The sequence below is a fragment of the Pseudophryne corroboree genome, chromosome 4 (genome assembly GCF_028390025.1).
Source record: "Pseudophryne corroboree isolate aPseCor3 chromosome 4, aPseCor3.hap2, whole genome shotgun sequence".
Lineage (NCBI taxonomy): Eukaryota > Metazoa > Chordata > Amphibia > Anura > Myobatrachidae > Pseudophryne > Pseudophryne corroboree.
Window position 1 is genome coordinate 425756708 of NC_086447.1, and position 10031 is coordinate 425766738.

The following is a 10031-nucleotide window of genomic DNA, read 5'->3' on the forward strand; positions in this document are numbered from 1 at the left end:
AAAACGCTACCGTTTCCGGAAAAAACGCAGGAGTGGCCGGGGAAACGGTGGGAGTGCCTGGGCGAACGCTGGGTGTGTTTGTGACGTCAACCAGGAACGACAAGCACTGAAATGATCGCACAGGCAGAGTAAGTCTGGAGCTACTCTGAAACTGCTAACTCGTTTGTAATCGCAATATTGCGCGTACGTCGGTCGCAATTTTAAGAAGCTAAGATTCACTCCCAGTAGGCGGCGGCTTAGCGTGTGTAACTCTGCTACATTCGCCTTGCGAGCGAACAACTCGGAATGAGGGCCACAGTTTCAATACAATTTAGGCTAAGACTGGCTAGAATGGTAATCAGTAGTCACCACTCAAGGAATTATGCACCTAAGTGTTAATAGCATGCCCTGGCCCTATTTGTGGGCAGGGATTTATATGCAAAAGGTAATGGTCAGTTGATATTGAAAGTATTAGAGCAAAGAGAAAATAAAGAGAAAAAATAGAAAAAATAGAAAAAATGTGGTGATACTGCTGTTGGTGTGTGTTGGTCACATAAGAGCGGAAATTAATTCCTGACCTACCACACCAGGTATTCACAGGCAGTCACCTCTCCTGATACTAACCTGGCCCAACGCTGTTTGGCTTCCAAGATCGGACGAGATCGGGCACTGACAGCGTGGTATGGTCGTAGGGATTTATGTGTACACCAATGAGAGTGCACCTATGTAGGGAATTGAAAATGAAAAAAAGAATAATAGGAAAGGAAATTGCAGATAAGATCAGTACGTGAAAATATGTGGATCTGCTTTCCACGTTAGACCCGGTATAGAAGATTCCACTGGTGTGGTATTCTATCCCGAGAATCGTGAATGAGAGTCCACGAAGAATTGGTGAACACAGATTAGGAAGATGTGAGATTATTATCTGCGACAGAGTAATGCAAAGGTTAAGCTGTATTCGGAGGTATACACAATTCAGGTGGGGCTGAGCCCAATGACCGACCTCCGACGGTCTGACACGTATGAAAATTATAACTTTAGGCAGGTAATGGTTTTATAACCCCCAAAGAATAAAATGGACATACACATAAGTACACAAATTGCAAACTGGAAGAGTAAGCTGTATTGGGTATTGTAACCCGGTACCGGCAGCATATAACAAGCTGCTAAATGTACTGTACCATGCACATTGGTAGTGTCGATAAGATATTATATCACTTCAAAATTGGCAACGATAAGAGGTATATAATATATATAAGCAGACCTATTCTGGTGTGAGTAATATACCCCTGATGGGGAAAGCTATATGAGTTAAAGTACCTAGTTATTATACCACAAAGATTGAAATAATTGGTATGCTGCACAGTACAAGACTAAGATCCTGTTGCAACAATACAGAGTAATATTTGCAGATTGATGAGACTTAAACAGTATGTCCCTGTCAATAGGGGGAAATGTCCGAGCAGATAATGAGTAAACTGACCAAAACTATGGCTGGCAAACAACAGAAGAGTTTAGGTGACTAACAGAATAGCCCTAGATACAAAGAGGCTAAGTGATGGCTGGTCTCACGGAAAAAGTCCTTACAATAAGGATAATCTGAGTAATAAGAAGGAGCTTACGAATCTCCAGTGACTTAGATCAGATCCGTTAGAATAGCGCCATGATGTGACTGTGTGGACGGAGTTCCCCGTAGAAAACGCGTTTCACCCTGTGGGCTTGTTCACTTCCTGGTTCCGTATAGTGGGGTGGGTTGGGATGATCTTTAAGGGCGGCTGGTGGCATAATTAACCAATAGGAGAGTGCCGCGTGTTGCCGCTGTACCTAGCGGTTGCTAGGCGACGAGATAGCCGAGGTGCAGCCGCAGTTGATTGGAGGACGCGGTCACGCGAGATTGTGGAGCCGCGTGTTACCGCTGTACCTAGCGGTTGCTAGGGCCAGGGCATGCTATTAACACTTAGGTGCATAATTCCTTGAGTGGTGACTACTGATTACCATTCTAGCCAGTCTTAGCCTAAATTGTATTGAAACTGTGTTGTGACTTAAAAACCCCCGGTTCCATTAATACAGTATTACTGTACTGGTCAGGGGAAATGGGGGTATGACTACTCCATGTCTACAACCCTTTCCATACTCTTACGATTTAAGAGACCAGGACATTTTTTAATTCCCCAAGAATCGCCGTTGATTCTCAGGATCTGTGGGAAGTTTATCTTGTTTTAACCTTATCAATAAAAGTTATATATTAATATTATTCTCTGTAATACTTCTAAAACATTTATAAAAAAATTTTTTCTATTTGTTTTTCATTTAAGAGTGCGCCCACACAAGAGCCTTCTGTCCTCTCCCATTGCATAAGGCACCCAAACGCTGACAGGGAGTGAGAGAGAGATGCAGCTCCAGGGTGGGAACATTTACTCTAAATGGCGCCCTGGGGAGGGGCTACAGGTCAAAGCCTTATCTCCTTGCTGGACTTCACCACCGGGTACTGTGGGCTTATATAAATGGTTTATGAGAGAAAACCGACCTGTGCCCTTGCCCTGGGGGTCTAGTGGGGTCCCTGTACTACAACAGTGTCCACGCCAGTGCGCGTGGCCCGCCACCCACTGGCCGCGCGGGATCATGATTTACAGCGGGTCCCGTCGGGGGGATCCACTTACCTCGCCTTGTGTGTGTGACTAATTGGAAGAAAACCGGAGCCTCCGCTGTAGGTACCCGGCATCCAGGGTGCGGGAGTGTACAGTGCCGCTGGGGGAGGTGATGGAGCTGCAGCAGGAGAAGTCTGACTGACATCTAACACAGACAGTCAGTGTCTCTGCTGCAGCCCTTGAAGTCTTAATATTTCTTTAAAAGCTTCTTCTCAGGGCTGCAGGAGTAGCCCCCCTGTTGTATGCCTGCTTACTGCATGGCACCAACTACAAAACTGAGCTCCTGTGCACGGAGGCAGAGTTATAGAGGAGGCGGCGCTAGGCATTCTGGGAACAGTCAAAGCTTTGAGCCTGTTGGTGCCTTGGATCAAGATCCTACTCTACACCCCAATGTCATTCCCTGTGGAGCCCAGTGTAAAATGAACAAATTTTTTTTTTTTTTACTTTTTATTAAGAAAACAGACACATCAGTCTTTATCTCTTTTGAAAGTTTGCATGACAATATATTGTATTGGCATGGACTAAGTGCTAATATTACTGCAATTATACAAATAGAATGTAGCAACAATATTTCAGCCAGATTGTCATCATCATTAATGCATTTTTTTTTATCACAGACAAGTGATTTGACTATAAATAAGACAAAATGTGTCTGTTTGGTATTCAGCTCAGGACTGTAAGCACTCTCTTATGGTACTTTCGCCATGTTTACATGACCTTTTCCACCGCTTCATAGCTCAAGGAAATGTAAGTGCAAAATATATGTCAATTGGCATGGTTAAGGATGCGTAAAAATTTTGAATGCACACATGCAGTTCAAAACAGGTGATTATTGTGGCTTAAAAAGAGTTATACAGGGAGTTCAACAAGTCCTTCTACAGGGACTGTGTGCATAACAAGTCTGCCCACAGAGAATGCATGATATAATATGTCATCATACTTAGAGGGCGCTGGCCGCTAGGAACACATGCTTCTTGGTGGGAATTACAATCTGCATACTAAGGCTAACAGCTGAAGAACGCACCCTATCTGCCAGCAGACACTCATACATTTGTTCTCCCCTGTAAGCTGACAATGGGTCATCATCAGGATGCACAGCTACTGCTGTTTCCATGCAGCAGGCTGAGAAGGACATCACAAATAGGAAACCACAGCCATTATAGGTACGATCCCAAGGATAGAAGATCAGCTGGGATCTGCTTGAGAAATCTTGATACCCAGGAGAAGCTACCCTGTGTCCAAGTGGGACAGAGACTCCAAAGGGAGCACCAATGGGATCCATTTGAGTAAGATGCCAGGAGGCATATCCAGGGTTGGACTGGCCCACAGGGGCACAGGGGAAACCCCCAGTAGGCCCCACTGCCTGCCCCCTCCTTTTCTAGGGATCAGGTTCCAGACTGTGCACTAATGATACATTATAACTATGCTAACTTACACTGCACAGGAATATGGTGTATTTTCTATAGTGCATTGCTTTAATTTATTTGGTTCATTACCACGCAAGCACTAGCATCATTTACTATATATATATTTATCAAGTGGCCCAGACCATGCCCTCTTTAATGGTTAGGTCAAGTAATGTGGCAGCTGGCCACACCTACTCTTGAGACTGGCCACAACCCTAAACATGGGCACCTGCTACTACTTTCCCCCCCTAGGTCCTTCATGCCCCAGTCTGACTCTGGGTGTATCGCCCTCTTTACGGATCAAATTCACCCATACTGTGGATTATTATAACTGAAGCAGTTTGAATTCACTGCTGATTAAGGATTATCACTCCTTGATTACAAAAATTGATTACCTTGATTTAACCCATACATACATACATAATTACCTTGATTTTAACCCTTGCAAGCACACCTGTGAAGGAAATAGAACCAATCAGACTGGGTGTGTTTTATTTTTATGTACAGATGTGTCCACGCTTACCTTTCTGAAAACAATGCCATGGCAGTCAATTTGGCAGGACATTAATTCCTTGTGTTGTTGTGCCATGATGTTGTGCCATGACAATTCATAGTTTCACCACTGGGTGGCCAGTGCATCACGTAACATAGCTTTCCATCTACAGTACATTTGTTCTAGAACAGATTTTTTCCAATTACAGAAAGGGGACAAATGAAGAATGATTACTAGACACCAAGGTAGTCTAGTGGACTAATGCTTTGATTTAGTAAACCAAGTGCCCAGGTTCAAACCTCAGGAAAGCAACATTCTTTTTTATAAATTTTAATTCTTAAAAATAGTTTACATATAAGCTGCTTTGTTCAGAGGAAATGTATTTTTTTCAGGAATGTCAAACAGGGTATTGTGATTACTTTCACTCCGATTATGGTGTGGGAGAGGCACACAGAGCCACTGCTGGCTGTGATCAGGGAGGGGTGTGGAGGAAGAGACCTGCTTTGAATTCATTGCTAAAACTGTCCATACTGTACATTGAATGATATTGTTCCAACCAGCCAACTCTGACTCTGTCTCTCTCCTGGCTCTGTCTCTCAGTGTGTCTCTCTCCCTCTAACTTTGTCTCACTCCCTTTGACTCTACTGTATCTTTCTCCTCCTGACTCTCTTCCCTGACTCTGTCTCTCAGTGTCTACCACCCTCTGATTTTCTTTCTCCTAGACTTTATCTCTTCCCCCTGACTCTATCTCTCTCACATGACTATCTCACTGTCTCTCTCCATCTGACTTTGTCTCTCTCCATTTAACTCTATCCCTCCTTGACTCTGTCTCTCTCCCCTTAACTATCTCTCTGTGTCTCTGTCCCCTGATTTTGTCGCTCTCTCCTCCTGACTCTATCGCTCTCCCCTTGACTCTGTCTCTCAGTGTGTCTCTCCCTTTTACTTTCTCTTTCCATATGACTCTAACCCACTCCCTCTGACTATCAGTAACAGTTACAAACTTCTCCCTTCTCCTCTACTCCCTTCCTTCCTGTACAGAACCATGTGCTTGAGTACTTCAAGAACATGGCTATGGGTGGGTGCTTCAAAATTTTGAAAAAAATCTAGCTTCTGTCACAAACAGTGGCGGTTCTTGCCACGGGCAAGCAGGACTTTTGCCCGGGGCGCCGCCTTCCGGAGGGCGCTGGCGCCATCCGGAGGGCGCCGCACCGTGGCAAGATCCGCCACTGCTGCCCGCTGTGTCCCCCGTCCGCCTCCGCTGCCTGCTGCCGTCCCCGTCCTCGGCGCCTCCTGTGAAGGGAACTAGACGCTATGCGTCTAGTTTCCCTTCGTGGAGAGTAACTGCTGAGCGGTGCGCGATGACGTCATCGCGCACCGCTCAGCATTCAAGCGGCGCTTTCAATGTACAGGGGGCGTGACTCACCACGCCCCCTGTATTAGACCACGCCCCTTTCCTGCCCGGGGCGCTCTGCGCCCTTGAACCGGCCCTGGTCACAAAGTAAGTCTGTTGCTTACCTACAGCGATCAGTGGGTTTTTGCAGCCATTACTGTACAATGACATTGAAAATGTTTACTATTACAATGATAGTTTATTTTAATGTAAGCAGCCACACAGCAAAACACAAGCTAAAAAAAAACATTCTCCATAAAGGAGCTGCACAGTAAAGAGCATATTACTCCATATTAATAAAGATCTGTTTACAGACTACAGTGAGTGTCCAATTAAACACAGGAAAGTAGCAATCATGCCATGGCTTTAGAGTCCAATTCCTAATTGTGTAGATGTGAAAATCTCAGTGTGTGAGGCCTTTGAAGTAGATTCCTTGGGGGTATAGATAGCATGTATCCTGTCTGGGGAATGGCTTGGGTCCTGGGATTTGAATCACAGCATCTACTGTATAACGGGGCCTACACAGTGCACACGGGGGGACTGTGCTGAACGATCTGAGCTATACTAGATCGCTCAGCAAGATCGCTCAGCATACAGCGCTGCACAGCAATGTGTCAATGATGTGTGCTGAGCGATCTGTCACTGGCCCTGACAGGCGATCTGACTAGATTTATCCTGCATGTAGGATCTTAATCGCCGGGCGATAGCGACATCTGAACACCTATGTACTTTGGATATGCAGTACCTATCAGCCACATAATCACTATTGAAGTCTGGTTCCAGTTTAAGAAATATAGCATCAGAATTATTTATTTACAGTTTCTTATATAGGGCAGCATAATTCTTTCCCATTGGTCCATTTAAAAAATATTAGTTATTTTGTTTGCACTGTGACTGTGTAGGGTGATTGCTGTCACACAGAGCTGCCACTGCTGTGATCGGGGAGGGTGGGGGATGGGAATTGCTTGGGCTGTGTGCATTGTGAGTGATTGTTGTCATTCTGTTGGGGGAGGGGAGAGCACACAGAGCTGCATAATGCCTGGTGCTCAGAGCTACATTAAACGCTTTGCTCACTACAAGGATACTAACGGTTATGATTTGTGACATGGATAGACAAGGATGGAAATAGTAAAAAAATATGAAAAAGTTCCCAAAACCTTGTGTTGACCATATGTGTGTTTTGACCATTTCCATGTCGACCATTTGCTGCTGTGAGTAGTTGTTTCCTGATTTGGGAACAGCCATTATATAATGAGCTGTCCAGGCTCATGGTAGTATTATATAGTTTCAAGGGTGGTGATACCTGCGCTCACCTGATGTCTAGGTGTATGTGTATTACATTATTGCCAGTTATTTATATAGTGCACACATATTCCGCAATGCTTTACAGAGAATATTCAGCCATTCACATCAGTCCCTGCCCCAGTGGAGCTTACACTCTATATTCAGGGCCGTTTCTACAGGCGTGTGAGCCGTGCATTTGCACGGGGTGCCCGCCGCAAAGGTAAAGGTAGACGCCGCAGAGGAGCGGGTGGGCGCCTTTTCATAAGTGACAAGTGCGGCACTTAGTTAGGCACCAGGTCAGAGCGGCTCAGGCTAACGGAGCGGAGGCCCTGCGGAGGAGTCACACACTGCAGCTGGAGGCAGCTTTTCAAAGGGTGCATGCGGCGGCGGTGTTAGGGGAGGAGGACCATTACGGACAGGCCGCAGCATTCACACTGTGACCCACTGACCGGACCGCGCAGTGAGTATTCTGCAGCCAGCCCAGCAGTCTCTCACAGTCACAATCAGACTGCTGGCTTTTTGTGGTAATTTTCTTGATGTAGTTAATGTAGGCTGTAGATGGAGCCTGTAATTCCCCCCCCCCCCGTGTGTGTGTGTGTGTGTGTGTGTGTGTGTGTGTGTGTGTGTGTGTGTGTGTGTGTGTGAGAGAGAGAGAGAGAGAGAGAGAGAGGGGGGCGCAGTGGAAACATGGAATCCTATAATTCAACTTATGTTTTAAATGGTGCCAATGTGTGTGTTTATTTTGCAGGGTGGGGTAGTTATTCATGTCATGCCTGCCATTTTACCTCCCCTCCCTTCCTTTTTTTTTTTTTTTATTAAAGGGTGGTGTGCAAAGGAGCCTATAATGTCACCTTATTTTATTTAAAAATGGGGACACTTGCCTGCCGCACTGTGTAAATTGGGGACACTTGCCTGCCGTAATGTGTAAAATGGGGAGTCTTGCCTGCCATAATGTGTAAAATGGGGAGTCTTGCCTGCCATAATGTGTAAAATTGGGACTCTTGCCTGCCGTACTGTATGAACTGGGGACTCTTGCCTGCCATACTGTTTAAAATGGGGACGCTGTCTGCCGTACTGCGTAAAATGGGTACTCTTGCCTGCCGTACTGTGTAAAATGGGGACTCTTGCCTGCCGTAATGTGTAAAATGGGGACTCTTGCCTGCCGTACTGTGAAAAATGGGGACTCTTGCCTGCCGTACTGTGTCAAATGGGGACACTTGCCTGCCATAATGTGTAAAATGGGCCTCTTGCCTGCCGCACTGTGCAAAATGGGGACACTTGCCTGTCGCACTGTGTAAAATGGGGACACTTGCCTGCCGTAATGTGTAAAATGGGGAGTCTTGCCTGCCTTAATGTGTAAAATGGGGAGTCTTGCCTGCTGTAATGTGTAAAATGGGGACTCTTGCCTGCCGTACTGTATGAAATGGGGACTCTTGCCTGCCGTAATGTGTAAAAAGGGGGACGCTGTCTGCCGTACTGTGTAAAATGGGTACTCTTGCCTGCCATACTGCGTAAAATGGGGACACTTGCCTGCCGTAATGTGTAAAATGGGGAGTCTTGCCTGCCATACTGTTTAAAATGGGAACTCTTGCCTGCCGCACTGTGTAAAATGAAGACTTTTTATTTTTATTTTTTTTCCCTGTGGTGGCCATGATATCAGACGAGGACATGCCCATTTTAATGAGACCAAGGCCATTTTAATAAGGCCACGCCCCCTTGCTATGGGGGGGGGGGGCGCTTTTTTTTTTTACGGTCAATCGGGGGGGGGGGGGGGCGTATTTTGAAATCTCGCACTGGGAGCCAAATTGGCTAGAAACAGCCCTGTCTATATTCCCTACCACATGTACACACACACATTCGCACAAGGGTTAATTTTGTTAGGAACCAATTAACCTACCAGTATATTTTTGGATGTGGGAGGAAACCGGAGTACCCGAAGGAAACCCACTCAAGTATGGGGAGAATATACAAATTCCGCATATTATAAGGAGTGTACAATGGTGTATTTTTAGTGTTCTTTATTGAGACACAATGTTCAGGTCACATGCATAGTAATTAGACAGATAAAAAGGGGAGGTTTTTAAAACCGCACAGGACCTGTGTTTGGTTCACACTATGATTAGTTAGAAATTAAAAAAAACAACATAAAGGCAATAAAGGGTCAAATACTCCTGGCACTTGGTTAGTGGTGCTCCCAGAAAAAATAGTTCAATAAACTGTTTAATTGGAAATCTTTACATAGGAGGTAAAGACAAAAATAAGAATTTACTTACCGGTAATTCTCTTTCTCGTAGTCCGTAGTGGATGCTGGGAACTCCGTAAGGACCATGGGGAATAGCGGGCTCCGAAGGAGGCTGGGCACTCTAGAAAGATCTTAGACTACCTGGTGTGCACTGGCTCCTCCCACTATGACCCTCCTCCAAGCCTCAGTTAGGTACTGTGCCCGGACGAGCGTACACAATAAGGAAGGATTTTGAATCCCGGGTAAGACTCATACCAGCCACACCAATCACACCGAACAACTCGTGATATGAAAACACAGTTAACAGCATGAAACGATAGAGCCTCTCAACAGATGGCTCAACAATAACCCGATTTAGTTAACAATAACTATGTACAAGTATTGCAGATAGACCGCACTTGGGATGGGCGCCCAGCATCCACTACGGACTACGAGAAAGAGAATTACCGGTAAGTAAATTCTTATTTTCTCTAACGTCCTAGTGGATGCTGGGAACTCCGTAAGGACCATGGGGATTATACCAAAGCTCCCAAACGGGCGGGAGAGTGCGGATGACTCTGCAGCACCGAATGAGAGAACTCCAGGTCCT

At 45.6% G+C, this 10031-nt stretch overlaps 1 pseudogene; it reads right to left on the reverse strand.

Annotated features, from left to right (window-relative positions):
• Positions 1-554: 554 nt before the first annotated feature.
• Positions 555-673, reverse strand: LOC134913156 (5S ribosomal RNA; annotated as a pseudogene).
• Between the last annotated feature and the right edge of the window lie 9358 nt (positions 674-10031).